Genomic DNA, 16869 nt, shown 5'->3' with positions numbered 1-16869 from the left:
TAGGCTTGGCCTGACAGCATTAGGTCATTTACACCTAAAATATGTTTGTGGTCAAACCCTTGAATCACGTTTTGCTGCTACAGTGCGCTGTGTCAGTAAACTATTTCACTGAGTGGTTGTTTTTATCCATTAGATAGCTGTCATTTGAAAGTGCACGCTCCACTGGCAATGCTGTGTTCTGTAACAAGAATGCCCTATCTGCAAGCAGCAACTGTGTAGGGATCGAATTTATAATAAACCGTATATTGGCCTAATATATTCAACATATATTCCTTGTACACGTATACTTGTTAATAGAATGAAGTGCATGCATTCAGTTAACTGTAGATACTCTTTCTGTAACAGTGCTATTGGCACGACAGAAACCATCTTGTTTCGTTTCTCCATGCACCACGGCTCTTTCCTTGAAATCACGTGATCATGCCTTTTACCCAAAACTTAGACGTCAGCCAAACTGCATACAATGTCTGACTACTGGTAGCTCAAGGGAAACTCAAGGTCGCACCTGCCTTCCTTGCGGGATGCGTACATGTGGGAGAGGTGTGGCGCCGCGGCCAGGGCGACTGACGCTGGAATCTGGGGATCAGGGTTCGATCCCCGGCTCCGGCGGCAGGTTAGCCCAGCACCATGTGACTCTGGGCAATAGCTCGCTTAATCTTCCCGACGGCCCCCAGAGCCTAGAGACCCTTACGGGAGATTGTGCGCTTTACAAATGTGGATTATTATTATTATTATTATTATTATTACATTCTCACAAAGCCTGTTCTTGTCCTCCCCGGTTCAAGATAGACTAGGAGGCGCCCGGCTGACCTGCCCCCAGAATAGCCCAGGCTCAGAATACTAGCAATCAATTGTGCCTTATATGGGTATTCCTCTTGGCCCACTGACAAACTGTGTTTTTCCTTGTAAGGTGTCATCTTAAATGTGTGAAACGTATATATGCTCTGTACTTTGAATATGCTGGCAGTCTCCTCTGCGCACCTTGGTGGTTGTGTAGACCGGGGCTCCCCTGTCAGGGTTTTTGACTTTGATGAATAAACTATTGAACTTTCTCCATTGCCGACTGAATTATTTATTATCTAAATGATATATGGGTTATTGGTAAGTGTGACCTGTTAGAATTAATTTGAACCCTTCAGCTGGCGACTCCGCCGGGACTCCGCGATAGGGTCGTCCCCTCCTGTAAGCAGGAGTAGCGGGACAAGGAGGAGTTCTGGCCGAGTGGGTGGACAGAAAGAGGATCCTGATTTGAGACACCCGTTTGTGGTAAGAAAATAAGCCGTTCCCCTCTCGAGTCCAGTACACCTCCCAGCTGTTGAAGACCCTACGCCGGAGTCCTACGGGCTTAACCCGAGAGAAGAACAGACTGTGTCGGTCTGTTTAGATATCGGCAGTGGAGAACCTGCAATCGACCTGAATGCACAAGGTGAGTGATCTTTGAAATTAACTTGGATATGACACACTTCAAGGAAGTGTTTCTTTTGGATATACAGTTAACTGTTTTTGTTTGAAGGTGGTTGGGGAAGCCGGACCACGAGGGAATCGGGGGGGATCTATCGTTGCGGCGAAGGGGCTGCACGATCAGAAACCTCATGGGCTTATTTTGTGATTAATTGAGACTACCTCCGATGCCTTAGCGAAGTACGGTGTTGCTCCCTTGGCCGAATTCTCTCTGAGACACCTCTGGGAGCAACTGGGTAAGCTAGGGGGCCTGGAGACGTGTCCAGATACCCGGCCCAACCATAACAGGACCGTGGGGTGCCCTGTGAGAGAATTCGAGGTTTACCTATCTGAGGGTCTTGGAGCTTTCTCTTTTGTGAATCTGTTGGTCTACAATTCTTTTGAATCGGTTCCCCGAACAGGAGTCGACGGGCTCTGTTCGTATTTGAAGACGTCATTTGCATTTGAATAGGTTTTGAGAACTAATTGCCTTGCACTGCTTTACAGCACTTTATTGTAAAGAAATGTATGAATGAAGCACTGTGAAAGGACGCGTCCGACTGGGTATGTGTGATTATATGTGAAAGGAACGAGTAGAATAAAAGAATAATGCCGTGTTTCAGTAAAATATGTTTCGGGTGCTGTTGTCGGCGAGCTACGCGGCTCGAAGAAAGACAGCCTGCCCCTCCCGAAGGCAGCCCCAGTTTCGATATGTACACCAAACATGGATTACAGCCAATTTTGTTTAACACTCTGTGGAATAAGTATACTAAGGACAATTCGGATTTACAGTGGCCTCTAACGGGGTCTTTTGATGAGAAAAAGATAAATTATATACAGAATAAATTATTTATGAAAAAGAGTCGTCAGTCAATGTTTGATTCCTTGAACTTATGGTTGAAGGAAGCAAAAAGACGACGAATTAGGGAAGAGAAGCTGGGGAAGATGAAATCAGGTCAGACGGTTACACAGAAAGCTATGGCATATGATAAGGATAAAGTAGAAAAGAATATCGAACGAATGGATAGGCAGTTTCGGTTGGAAACAGATAAAAGCTATGTGGCCAGACCAGACACGGGGGACGAATTGGAAGAATTGTTGGTGACCCGACCACCTCCCCCTTATGCTCCGCAAGGCCTGTATCCCGCCGTGCCTGTGGTACGTCCGGATCGGGCGGGCACCCTACCACCGTCGGGAATGATTGCTACAGCCCCCGTTGGCGGAACGGGACCTGAGGTTCCGCTTTCTCCTCCTTCTCTTCGATTAACTTCCTCACCATTATTATCTCTTCGGCGGGACGCGGCCGTCCCTTCTCCCTTGCACCCAGTATTTCTCTCCCCACCGACACAGACCTCTTTAGATCTTCGAAATATGGTTGGCCCAGGAGCCACACACAAGCGACCGATGTCTGACTCGAGTGATCAACGAGCTTTCACTCGGTCGCTGTTAGGGCAGGAGGAGAGAAGAGCTATTATAATTCAGGCATCCCAATGGATGCGGAATCCTATTTACACCTTAGAGGATATCTGGAGCACTATAAAAGATTTTGAACCCGTTGCACAACAATTGGCTCTAGAGAGCATGGCGATCCGATTAATCTCCCTATGGGAACAATGTTTTAAGGAAGGATTACCTCCTCAGATTTTACGTGACATTAGGGACCATGCTCACAAATTCCATCTCCAGGTTGAAGAAGTATATCAGAATGTTAACACCCTTTTGAGTTATAGGGAAAGAATGCATCGAAAGAGCGCTGAATGGGGAGCGCAGCATCCCATGAGAGAAGTGCACCCCCTCTTTTTCCCTGAAGTACCGGAAATAAAAGATGTGAATAATGTAGTCACTAGGGCCGGGGTGGATGCCAGGCTTCAGGAACAATGGGTTTATACCCCTTGGAAACGGAGTGAAGTGCTTACATTAAAGGCCCAGTTACTAGATCCTCCTAAGAACCCAACAGCTTATTACAAAGAATTAACTGAAGCTGCCAATTCTGCTATCATGACGATATCTGATATTGAACTGTTTTTTGGTCTCCTAATCCCGGTTGATATCTGGAGGCAGATTCACGATACTGACCATATTCCCGAGCTAGGGGGTATGTGGAACCAATTAAAAGATTGGGACAAAGAACGGAAACCCGGAGAAAAGCCCCGGGATGAAATATTAGCCGTACCTGAAAAGATTGCTACATATATGAAAACACTGTTACCTCCAAGGAAGGTAGATTGGGACAAACTAACAGCATGCAGACAAAAGAAGGACGAAAGTGTATCGGACTTCTTTACCCGATTCGAGAAAGTGTTTATAGATTTTAGTGGACAGGATCTCTCTACAGAAGGTGGAATTCGATTATTTGTAAATAGGTTTGTGACAAATCAACTCCCGGAGGTTATGTCCCGCCTTCAGTCATCTGAAAGTACGTGGACTACAGCTGCACCGTCTGTCATTCTTAGTATGGCCCAATATTATGAGCATCGCAAGAATGAGAGCAAGGATAGACTGGAAAAGAAAACTAAGGATTTAAAGACAAGGGTATTATTGCAACAAGTTAGCAGAGGTCAGCCGACAGGAAGAGGAGTGCGGGGCTCGTATCAAAGGGGACAGCCAGCAGGGAGAGGCAGAGGAGGTCCACCGAATATCGGGATCAACCAATGTTCCTATTGTAAAGAGGAGGGACATTGGAGAATAGATTGCCCTCTCCTGCAAGGTCGAAACGGACCCAGTCGGGGTCGGGTAGAGGTAGGGGAAATATAGATCGAAATAGTATGAGGAGGGAGGAAGTACAACATGAGAGTCCTCGTAAGAATCATTTTGATGACCCCCAGAATAGACAATATTACAATGAAAGCTATCAGAATGACAGATACGAGGATCAGGAGTACGCATGAGACAGCCAAGGACAGAGCGGGGGCCGTATTACAGTACCAGTGTACCAAGAGTGACCCTATGTAGAAGGAGAACTATTGGGTACAGCGGGAAAGTTTTTAGTGGATACTGGGGCGATGAGTAGTTCAGTCGCCCAGGCTCTGGTCCCAGGGGCAGCTCTGTCTGGCCAAAATAATGTATCAGTCGGATTCTCTGGAATACCGATAGTCAGCCCCGTTTCAAAACCTCTGCCTTTTAAGATTGGTCCTATTTCTGTATATACCCAATTTCTCCTTACTTCTAATTGTGGAGAGAATTTGTTAGGTTTGGATATTCTAAAGAAACTATATGCACAGATTTATTGCTCACCCGATGGTGTTTACCTTACTATGCAGCCGCCACCCGTAGGGATGGCTCAGTATTTTGCTAAAAACGAACCCTTACCTCCTGAATTTGCTACTATTACCCCAACCTTGTGGGCGAAAGGGGATACCGACGTAGGTCTGTTAAGAATAGACCCTGTGTCAATAACCATAAAACCAAATGCTAAAATGCCACGCATTCCACAGTATAAAATATCACCAGAGGGTGAACAAGCACTGCTCCATATCATTCGTGATTTAGTTGACAAGGGAGTGGTGGAAGAAACAGCGGCAAACATTTGTAACAGTCCCATTTTGCCAATTTAGAAGAAAACTCCAATTGATGGCGCCCCAGATTATAATTCTGCATATCGTTTTGTGATTGATCTTAGAGCAGTTAATAAAATAGTGGTCCCACAATACCCAGTGGTACCGGATATCACAACGATTCTGACCATGATCCCCCCTACTGCTCGTTATTTTTCTGTCATCGATTTAAAAAATGCTTTCTTTAGCATTCCTATTCATCCTGATAGCAGACATATTTTCGGATTCTCATTAGGAGGCCGCAGCTTTAGATTTACACGCGCACCCCAAGGCTATACTGAAAGTCCGAGTATATATAGCCAGGCCTTGAAAGCAGTATTGGATGAACTAGTTTTGCCCGCCGGCAGTACGATCATTCAGTATGTTGATGACATTTTGGTGGCCTCTGACACGGAGGATGGGTGCCGAGATGCTACTGTAAAATTACTACACCATTTGGCTGAAAATGGAAATAAGGTCTCCCTTTCCAAATTTCAATATTGTCGACAGGAAGTGACCTACCTTGGCCACTTACTGTCGAAAGCGGGGACACGACTAACACCAGAACGAATATCTGTAATTACTAATATGTCTGTACCTCGTACTCAACGTGATGTTCGTGCTTTTCTTGGCATAACCTCTTACTGTCGCCAATTGATTCCTAACTATTCTCTCATCTCTAAACCCTTGTTGCACTTGACTACCAAAGATGTGCATGAACCCCTACCCTGGACGGATGAATGTCAAGAAGCCTTTGACTCTTTGAAATCTGCTTTGTGTTCTGCACCTGTCCTAGGGACCCCAGATTACCGGAAGCCTTTTTCACTTTACGTACACGAGGTAGACGGTTGTTCCCTTTCAGTGTTAACTCAGGATTTTGGGGGAAAACAAAGACCCTGTGCTTTCTTTTCATCAGTACTGGACATAGTAGCACAAGCCCTTCCCAGTTGTCTGAGGGCCACGGTGGTGGTAGCAGTGGCCATCCAACAGTCAGAGTAATGGTACCACATGCTGTGGATATTTTGTTAAATAAAACCAAAACCCTGCACCTTACAAGTGCCCGCTTGACAGGATACAAATTGACATTGTTTGCACCCCACATTACTATTAAAAGATGCAGCACACTGAATCCAGCAACACTATTACCTCTCCCTTCTAGTGATACAAAGAACGATACCCATGATTGTGTATTTAAGACTGAGGAAGAGACAAAAGGCCGTGTAGATCTCACAGACACTCCTTTACCAGAACCCCAAGGAGAATTGTATGTTGATGGTTCCTGTTTTAAGTTACCAGACGGAACTGCAACAGCTGCATATGCTATTACGACTTTGAAGACAGTAGAAGAAACTGCTAGGATTTCACACCACTCAGCCCAGGCAGCTGAACTAATAGCTTTGTTACGGGCGTGCGAACTTAGCGAAGGATTGAGAGTCAATCAATCAATCAATCAATCATTGACACTTATAGAGCGCGCTACCTACCCGTAGGGTCTCAAGGCGCTGGGGGGGGGGGGTGCCGCTACTGCTCGAACAGCCAGGTCTTCAGCTTCTTCCTGAAGGAGAGGTGGTCTTGGGTCAGGCGCAGGTCGGTCGGGAGGGAGTTCCAGGTCTTGGCGGCCAGGTAGGAGAAGGACCTTCCTCCTGTAGTCGTTCTTCGGATGCGGGGGACGGCGGCGAGGGCGTGGTTGGCTGATCGGAGGTGGCGCTTGGGAGCGTAGAAGTTGACTCGGCTGTTGAGGTAGCTCGGGCCTTGGTCGTGTAGGGCTTTGTGTGCGTGGGTGAGGAGGCGGAAGGTGATTCTTTTGTTGACGGGGAGCCAGTGAAGGTCTCTCAGGTGTCCGGAGATGTGGCTGGTACGTGGGATGTCGAGGATGAGTCTGGCTGAGGCGTTCTGGATCCGCTGGAGTCTCTTCTGGAGCTTGGCGGTGGTACCGGCGTAGAGGGCGTTGCCGTAGTCCAGTCGGCTGGTGACGAGGGCCTGGGTGACGGTCTTCCTGGTCTCGGTGGGGATCCACCGGAAGATCTTCCGTAGCATGCGTAGGATGTTGAAGCACGCCGAGGAGACGCTGTTGACTTGCCTGGTCATGGAGAGGGAGGCGTCCAGGATGAAGCCCAGGTTGCGTGCATGGTCTGTAGGTTTGGGTGCGGTGCCCAGGGCGGGGGGCCACCAGGAGTTGTCCCAGGCGGAGGGCGAGGAGCCCAGGATGAGGACCTCCGTCTTGTCCGAGTTCAGTTTCAGGCGGCTGGTCGTCATCCACTCGGCTACCTCTTTCATCCCTTCGTGCAGGTTGGTTCTGGCGGCGGCGGGGTCGTTGGTCAGGGAGAGGATCAGATGGGTATCGTCGGCGTAGGAGATTATGCTGAGGTTGTGTTTGCGTACGATGGCCGCGAGGGGGCTCATGTAGACGTTGAAGAGGGTGGGGCTCAGAGATGATCCTTGGGGGACGCCGCAGATGACTTCGGAGGCCTCTGACTTGTACGGTGGTAGGCGAACTCTCTGTGTTCTTCCGTCGAGGAAGGAGATGATCCATTCCAGTGCCTTCCCCTGGATTCCGGCGTTGTTGAGACGCTGTACTAGGGTGCGGTGGCAGACCGTGTCGAAAGCCGCGGAGAGGTCTAGGAGGATGAGGGCCGCTGTTTCTCCCTTGTCCATCAGGGCTCGGATGTCATCGGTGGCGGCGATGAGGGCGGTCTCGGTGCTGTGATTGGCACGGAAGCCAGACTGTGAGGGGTCGAGGGATCCGTTCGTCTCGAGGAAGGCGGCCATCTGCTTGTTGACGGTCTTCTCGATGACCTTGGCTGGAAACGGGAGGAGCGAGATGGGTCGGTAATTCTTGAGGTCGGTGGGGTCCGCTGTTGGTTTCTTGAGTAGAGCGCTGAGTTCGGCGTGTTTCCAGCTCTCCGGGAAGATGGTGGTGTCGAAGGATGTGTTGATGATGTCTCGCAGGTGGGGTGCGATGACAGCGTCGGCCTTGTTGAAGACGTGGTGAGGGCAGGGGTCGGTCGGTGATCCGGAGTGGATGGAGTTCATCGTGCGGATGGTGTCTTCGGTGCTGATCGGGGTCCAGGCGTGGAGGGTGGTGGTGGGGGGTGGTTGTTCGGTCCTGGTGTGCGCAGGTTGGTTGTTGAAGCTGTTGTGTATATCCGCGATCTTGTTGTGGAAGTATGAAGCGAGGGAGTTGCAGAGGTCTTGCGATGGGGTGATGTCGTTGTTACCTGCGCTGGGGTTGGAAAGCTCTTTCACGATGTTGAAGAGTTCCTTGCAGTTGTGTGCGTTGTTGTCCAACCGGTCCTTGAATGCTGTTGTCTTGGCGGCGCGGATCAGCTGGTGGTGTTTCCGGGTGGCAAGTTTGAAGGAGGTCCTGTTGTCCGGTGTCGGTTCCCTTCTCCAGACTTTCTCGAGGGCTCAGCAGTTCTTCTTGGAGCTCTTGAGTTCGTCGGTGAACCATGGGGCCTTCTTGCTGCCGTGTCTGCTAGGCGGGGTCCTCAGTGGGGCGAGTTCGTCGGCGCAGTTGCTGATCCACTTCGTGAGGTTGTCGGCGGCCTGGCTGGGGTTCGCTGAGCTGGCAGGAGGGTGCTGGCCCAGGGAGGTGGCGAGCTGGTCTGCCGTGATCTTGTTCCAGCTTCTGCGGGCGGCCTGTTGCTGGTGTTGGTGGGTCGTTGTTCTCTTGAAGGTGAAGTGGACGCAGCTGTGGTCCGTCCATTGAAGCTCTGTGGTGTGGCTGAAGGTGACGTCTTTGCTGGATGAGAAGACGGCGTCGAGTGTGTGTCCGGCGAGGTGGGTGGGGGTGGACACCAGTTGCTTGAGTCCCAGGTTGGCGAGGTTGTCGAGCAGGGTGCTGGTGTTGCGGTCGTTGTTGTTCTCCAGATGGAAGTTGAGGTCTCCCAGGAGGATGTAGTCGGCGGATGGGAGGGCATGTGGGCTGACGAAGTCGGCGATGTCCTCGCTGAATTGCGTGCGTGGTCCAGGGGGTCGGTAGATCAGGGTGCCTCTGAGGGTGGTGTTCGGGTTGGTGTGGATCTGGAAATGCAGGTGTTCGGCGCTGGTCGGAGTGTTGTCGGTGCTGGTCGTGAGCCGGATGGTGCTCCTGTGGATGATGGCGATGCCTCCTCCCATCTGGTTGGCGTTTCGGTCCCTCCGGACGATCTTGTAGCCCTCCGGGATGGCGATGGCGATGTCGGGAGCTGAAGAGGCGTTCATCCAGGTCTCCGTGAGGAAGGCAACGTCAGGGGCTGTGGTGTCGAGGAGGTCCCAGAGTTCGATGGCGTGTCTGTGGACGGAGCGGGTGTTGAGCAGGATGCACTTGAGGTGGGTGCTGCTGGTGTTCGACTTGGCGGGTGCTGGTGCGAGGCAGGTCCGGCTGCAGGTGAACTTGCAGGCGTGGCAGCTGAAGGGTCCGTGGGTGTGCTTCGGGGCGGCTCGGTGACATCCTGGGATGTGGCCGGTGTTGAGTGCGATGAGGTCGGTGGCGCTGTAGGTTCGTCGGGTCGGCTTCCGTCGGTGGGGGCCAGGGGTCCTGGCACTGGGCGCGGTCCAGGCGCGGACGGGCGCAGACGGGCTTACCTTTGGCGCGCCTTCGGCGCACCCGCTGCGCGTGACCGCTGCGCGTTCGCACGGTCGCCATTTAAGGCGAAGTGCGCGGGTGGGCGGAGCAGCTGGGAGGCGGGAGCGGGGAGGGAAACAGAAGAGAAAAAGGGGCGGGGCTAAAGGCGGTGGCGGGAAGCGGGAGCGGGGGGCGGCGAGGTGGGCAGAACACGCCGAGAACGGCCGATACAAAAACGAGCACAAATTCAGTCAGAAACGGGGAAAAAGGCAGTGACACACGATTGAAAACAAGCACAAATTCAGTCAAAAAACGGGGAAAAAGGCAGTGACACACGATTGAAAACAAGCACAAATTCAGTCAGAAACGGGGAAAAAGGCAGTGACACACGATTGAAAACAAGCACAAATTCAGTCAAAAACGGGGGAAAACCAAGAGTAAACATTTACACGGATAGCCAATACTCCTTCGGCGTTGCCCATAGTTTTGGGAGGTTATGGAGGGAGAGGGGTTTCTTTACCACACATGGCCAAAAGATTCAACATGGTCCTTTAATTGATCGTTTATTGTTAGCTTTGACACTACCAGAGAAAGTGGCCATTATTAAATGTAGCGCCCCTCAGAAAATAGTCCATTCCACAGGAAGGGGAAATGCTTATGCTGATTCAGTAGCGAAAGAGACAGCTCAGACTAAAGCAACACCCATGTTTCCCAGTACTTCAGCTCGATGGGTGGCAGAAACTTCTGTGTTTGACAATACCATAGAGAGTGTAAAGGAATTACAGAAAGAAGCCACCATAGATGAAACGAAGAGATGGGAGCAGGAAGTGTGAAAACTGGATAAGAATGAATGTTGGATAGACCGAACTGAAAGGCAGCGTTGGTTACTCCCTAATGCATTAGTGTATGCAGTAGTGACCATGGCCGACGGCCCGGCACACATAGGAGCAAAAGGTATTTGTGCTGTATTAGACCCCGTCTGGAACAACCCAAACATTTCCAAAACAGCAGCGCATGTGGTTAAATATTTCCCAGTGTGCTTACACTATAATTCAGAGGGCAGAGAGTCTGTTCTAAGTGGAAATTTTGCACCACACTCCTTGCCTTTTGAAGTTATTCAGATTTATTATATCCAAATGGAGAGAGTGAATAACTTAAAATACGTATTGGTGGTGGTTTGTGCTTTCAGTAAATGGGTCGAAGCCTACCCCACCAAGGAAGCCACGGCGGTTGCAACTGCTAAAGCCTTAATTAAAGAGTACTTCCCCAGATATTGTTTGCCCCGAATTATATGGTCGGACAATGGGGCACATTTTAATTCAGCATTAGTACAAAGTGTATGTAACGGATTACAGATTCGCCAGAAATTTCATGCAGCTAGACCCCCCCAGTCGGCAGGATTAGTTGAAAAATACAATGGCATATTAAAAATGAAAATGGCCAAGATATGTGCGAGCACTGGGGTGAAATGGCCTGATGCACTCCCTTTGGCATTATTATCCCTAAGAACGACTCCACACACGAGAACCGGGCTGTCTCCATATGAAGTAATTTTTGGCAGACCTGCCAACGTGTGGGGAGTCCCTAGACCTAGGTCTTTTAGAGACATTGATTATCCTTTGATGACAGATTACTTGTATGCCTTAACTAAAGATCTGCGTTCTATTCATCAACAGGTATCCGAGACATTGCGGCCGCTACCAGAGGGTCCTGGACATCGACTGGAGCCCGGCCAATGGGTTCTAGTACGGAACTACCAGAGGAAATAGAGTTTGGAGCCGAAATGGTCTGAGCCCTACCAGATCATCCTTGTAACCAGGTCAGCTGTGAAGGTGCACGGGCAGAAACATTGGATCCACGGGAGCCATTTGAAACGGCTCCCTCTTCCTTTGCCCTTTGATTTGCAAAACAGCGAAGGAATTCCAAGCCAAGAAGGAGAATCGCTTTGACGCTTTGTTCCTTTTTCAGAAGCTCGAGACAGGGGGCAGCCAAGTGAAACTGAGCCCCCAGTCGACAAAGTGGTGGCCCAATCAGCGGAGACCAGTATTGAGGGTCCATCACAAGATTCGGATGTATCTAATGCCCGTGTCCCTGAGTTGTTTTCTGATCAGGAACGACCTGGTTACTGCATATATGACCTGCGGCCCCGAAAACAGCGCGGTACTATAGCTTCTCCGGTCAGGAGATAGGGAAAGACTTGAGTTCAGAAACGTTGGATAGATTTGCTGGAGTACTGAGCGAGACACTGGACTGAACGCGTTGAGGGCTTGGAACACTGTGCTAAATAGCTCTGTTCAGCGAGAAAGACTGAGTTGGGGGTTGCGGTCAATCAACAAAACCAAGGAGATTGTATGCCGTTTTGACCCATGGATGTGAAATACGAGAGTCTGCCTGTGAGACTCTGAAAGGACACAGGGAGAAGAACCCCTCTGGTGGCGTGCGTGCTTTGTGGATACAGATAGTTTTGGACTTATAGAGAGGGACCGAGTTATATCTGAACTTTTATAGAGCATGTTCCCTTTTGCCCGATTTGCAATGGAAGATGAGAGACCACTTGCCCCTCGACGATATATGGATAATATGCATTTGTTTTCCGGATGGTTCACCAGAGTGAAGGTGGCATTCGTTGTGTTTATTATTATTATTACGATTATTATGATGAGTGTATTTGTATATTTAGAATTTCAACATCCAGTGCAGAAATTATTAGGCACTACTGCGGCTCCAGAAGAGCATCTCTTTTACTCTTTACCCCCTCACAAGGCTAGACATAGAGAAACGTATATGAAAAATGCCTTCAAAGAAATGCTGCATCAGACTCATTCCACGACCAATAAGTCGAACTGTTGGGTATGTGGACTACTTCCTTCAGTCATGCACCAACATGAATTATTTATTTCCCTACCAATGTCCTATCTCACCAGCTGTGAAGCATGGTTCCAATTGCTATCTTTGATGTATTCACATTTTGTGGCTGAACCAAAAATGTATACTGAGAAGGATTATGAAGCCATTTTAAAGTACATAGAAACACATAAGGGATTTGACGCAGCGGGGAATGAAGGGGAAGGCTCATTGGACCCTAGTGCCTGCATGAATCTCTATACTGAGTACAAGAATGTTTCATCGCTAATGGAAGAAATGCAGGATTTTGAGCGAGCGGCGGATTCTGCGGTCAAAAGTTCAAAGCCTAATTTACGATGGCGCCGGCAAGCTGCCAGCGCCATCCTCAAATAGTTACTTAATTAGCTTCAACAGGAAGCTCTAATAGATAAGATACAGCAGGGGCTCGAGCGCCTGCTTTATTTTATCAGTTGGAGCTTCCTGTTGAAGCTAATTAAGTAACTTTTTCAGGATGGCGCTGGCAGCTTGCCGGCGCCATCGTAAATTATTTAAAATGGGGGAAAACGGTGGTGTCTTCTTGAATAAATATGAAGGGCAGGGTTCATTCTGGCTCGACGGTCCTGGCACAAAAAATAAACCTCAACAGGAAACACTTGCAGATATCAATAAAGCATGTGCCCTAGTTGAAGCTTAAATTCAGTGACTCATTCATCAGCCCAAAATCAATCGTGAGCGTTGTGGAGGCTGGGCAGGTGTGCCTTCTTCCCAAATATACCATCGAAAATCCGCTGTGATGCAGGCCAGAGGCATTTGCATCTTTGACTTTCACGAGCGCAATCCCCCGTGCTGTTCCTGTGACCAGGAGCTTCTGTCTCTTAATCTGCTGCTCTGATCGGTCTCTGACCTTTTATACACACAAGAGGCATGTGCGCTCGCATGGAAGCCCCGTCCGTTTGGCCCCGCCCACACACTCGAGGAAGCCCCGCCCCCAAATCCGCCGATCCGCAAAATCCGCGGATTTTGCGGATCCACGATCCGTGAATCCGCAAATTCGTGAATCGTGGATCCGCAAAATCCGCCCATGCTTAATTCTGATACCTTATACATAATTCTTCATCTGAATTTAAAGTATTGGTTCAAAATCAATAAATGTTAAAAACTACATTAAGAAATTGAACTATACTTTTTTTAATAAAATGAACTTAATACGCTAGAGGCCAGCCTGCTTTCTTTCATGGTGTTGAATGTCATGATCCTAGACTTTTTGATTTAGGTTTTATTATTTTGATTCTTGAGTATAACGAAGGGACAAAAGATGGATGATGCAATTACCTCTTGTTCCCTTGTTTTACCTACAAATAGAGCGCGGCCTCAACAACCGAGCAGTTGCCGGGTGAGGTGAGGCTTACTCCCACAGAAAGCTGGGTGAATACTTATTAGTTTTGAAGAAATAATTGCCTAATTAAAGTTATTTAATGAATGGGCACAGTCGATTACAATGTATAATCGATTGATTTACTTTTTAACCTCTATGCTCTGAGTATTCTCGTTCGCCACTACAAGTTTGACCCTTTCTCTGACAAAAATGTTTTTGTTTTAGTAATGAAGAGATAGCTCTTACCTACATACACATGGGATTCATGTCTGGTAGGGTGGTAATATACCACTGATCTATTTATTTCCTTACGTGAAATCTGGATGAACAACACATTTCACTAATGATCTTTTCCTGCAGTAGCCCTTAACATCTACAAGGTCCTGAAGAAAGCCGGGCTAGTCGGCCAAACATGTCGATCTCACTTGTTGCCAGGAGATAGTAAATTCGTTCCATACTATCAGGCGGTTTTTATTTTTTGGCATTGGGACAATACCTAAAAAACTTACTTTTTGTCCTTTTAGTCATTTTTATTTCAAACACGTTTATCACTTGCACTGCACTCCATCAGTTGTCTCATATCTTGAACAATCACTGTGGCTGAGATCTTTTGGGAGCATGAGGTTGAGTATCCATTCATGTTAGCCTTGGTGCAACATTGGCTACACCTGACCCTCCTCTCGTAGTTTTCTAGATTACGAAGGTCCGCCAAATGGGTGGGCTGATGGAGACTTCTCTCATGCCAGTTATTGGGCAAGCTATTTAAAACTGGTGAGCAGTTTCTTTGGAGCTTTTGAGGTTTTTTTGTCACACCAACAGACTGACTTCCTCCCCGTGGTTGTATATGTTTGTAATTAGGGGTGTGGAGTTAAGTTGGTCTTTAAATACTACCCCCTAGACCCTCCCACATATTTTCCTTCTTTCTGAATTATTTATGAAGCCTTACCTGCGGCAATTTAGTTAACACCGATTAGACAATGTGTAAAAGTTCAATTTAACTATGCAAGGAATAGGGTTTTTGCAGTGAGCGGTAGGTGGTGGCGCCTGAACCGGGTGTACATAAGTATATGACTGCAGTAGTTATGTGACGGTGCTACAGGTGGGGGATGCCCCTAAGCCCCAGGAAACTGACACAAGGTCCACAAAGCAAAGAGCGGGCCCGTGCACACGTCAACAATGTATCTGTAGCAATTTATTTGTCTCAGGGTTCAACATATAAGAAATACAGGATTCATATGATACGACCGATGACTGGAAACCGACGTCCGGTTTTCAGTCGTCGGCCGTCAGAAGCTGCAGCGTACTCGCTGCTCTAACGTCATTCTTCAAAGTGCAGCCATAAACATGGCTCAACCATCGTAATATTATAGTCCGGACCAGAGACTTTAATTAGGATTACACCGACACCCGTATCAGCCGGGACGGAAGTACAACCAACGGAGAGACTGGCTACACTCACTCAAGAGCCTATCAGACCTGAAGAAGACTTGGGGTATTCCCCGGACGAAACACGTGTTGGCTGAGCAATCGCACGCAATAAAGAAGAACAAACATTACCACAAAGTTATCTCCTACATGTTTAATTTATCATACGGTATTTCTTACTTGTTGAGCCCTGACAAGGATAAATTGCTACAGATACATTATTGACGTGTGCACGGGTCCACTCTGTGTAAAAGTTAAATTTAATTCCCCCTAGTGCCATACTGTCTGACTCTCCTATATTGGTCAATGCAGTTGTTATGGCCTTTTGTGACCCTTAGTTGATGCAAAATTATAGTCCTACTTTTGTGTTCATATGCCATCCCAGTTTTTGTTTTTTTCAATCTGGTCCTCCTACCTGCGACTTATGTTTGGCTTTTAAAAAGAAAGAAAATGTACTTGCGCTCACGTCGCAGGCGGCGCCGCCTCTCCTCTGTCTCAGGAAGCACAGGGGCTCTCCTAAGCGAATCACAACGCTGCAATGCAGCATTGTGATTGGTTCCCCTAAGTCAATTTCAACTCTGCAATGCAGCATTGTGATTTGTCTGAGCACAGTGGTTCAGCACTCATAAGGGGATAGGGAGCCTGTGCATGTTCCTCACCAGGCTGTGCATTTCAGTCTGGTGGGGAAGATGCAAAGTGTACATGACTGTTTTGCCAGCCCAGGTGGGCCGGCCAAACAGTCATGCGCAGTTTGGGAGTGAACATCACTCCTCCTGCTGGCCCCCACTGTGACCAGCCATGGCCCCTCCCCGCACCTAGGAATGGAAAAATAAAATTATAATAAAGTTCAGTTATCATTTTCATTTTCCTCTTTACTGCTCTCAAAGCAGTGAGGCGCCACTGGCTCCGCGTTTTGCTCTCTTTCATCATCACTTAATCCAAGATGTCCTCTGATGCAAATTTCCAAGCCCACACAAGCTTTGCATACAACACTAAGCTTGCGCTCCTGAGTCCTTTTGAGGAAATGCCCTACTGAGCCCACTGGCATCTTGGGTTGCCTTCTGAGACACAATACTGAACACATTTTTTCCTATATAATGAAGTGTTACTTTATCATTATAACCAGGTGAATCTTCCTTACATTGTGCTCCTATCCCATTTGTCGTACTGTTGTATCAATTCTCTCCAAACTGAATATGCAACCTCCTGTGTGAAATAGCAGGAAAAGTTGTATAAGCATGCAACTGTGTCTGAATGGCATATATGAGCAAAACCTTTGATTTTTAGATACTGAAACTAGGCCTGCGCAAATTTGTTTTCGTACACAAATGTAATCTTGCCTAATTCCTGAATTTTGGGTTGCAAATATTTCACACATTTTGCATAATGTGATATTGCATATGATTTGTGCTTGTTGGAAACTGGCACAAGTAGAAAATATCCCACTTTCATTTCGTGCCAGTCACCTACAGTAACTAGCATGACTTTTTGTATGAGGTACACCCTTGCAGAAAAAAAGATTTCTGAAATATCAATTGGTTTTTAGCAATAAGTGTAGTTTCACGAAAACAATGCAAATTTTGTGAACTGTGAAAGAATATCTGTCTTGTTGTTAAAGCTTAACAAGCCTAAGTCGTACTAACTGATGAATCAACCCGCACTACAAATCACCAACCTTGAGAAAACTCTGCATCATCGCAAGTCAT

General features: G+C 47.9%; 1 protein-coding gene across 2 annotated transcripts in view; it reads right to left on the bottom strand.

The window, feature by feature from the left end:
• The window catches only part of LOC144826880 (A.superbus venom factor 1-like), a 1649148-nt gene that overhangs the window by 456207 nt on the left and 1176072 nt on the right, over positions 1-16869 (bottom strand). The gene's annotated exons all lie outside the window — the stretch shown is intronic.

This window comes from Lissotriton helveticus, chromosome 1_1 (genome assembly GCF_964261635.1).
Source record: "Lissotriton helveticus chromosome 1_1, aLisHel1.1, whole genome shotgun sequence".
NCBI lineage: Eukaryota > Metazoa > Chordata > Amphibia > Caudata > Salamandridae > Lissotriton > Lissotriton helveticus.
This window is presented reverse-complemented; position numbering and strand designations above follow the sequence as displayed.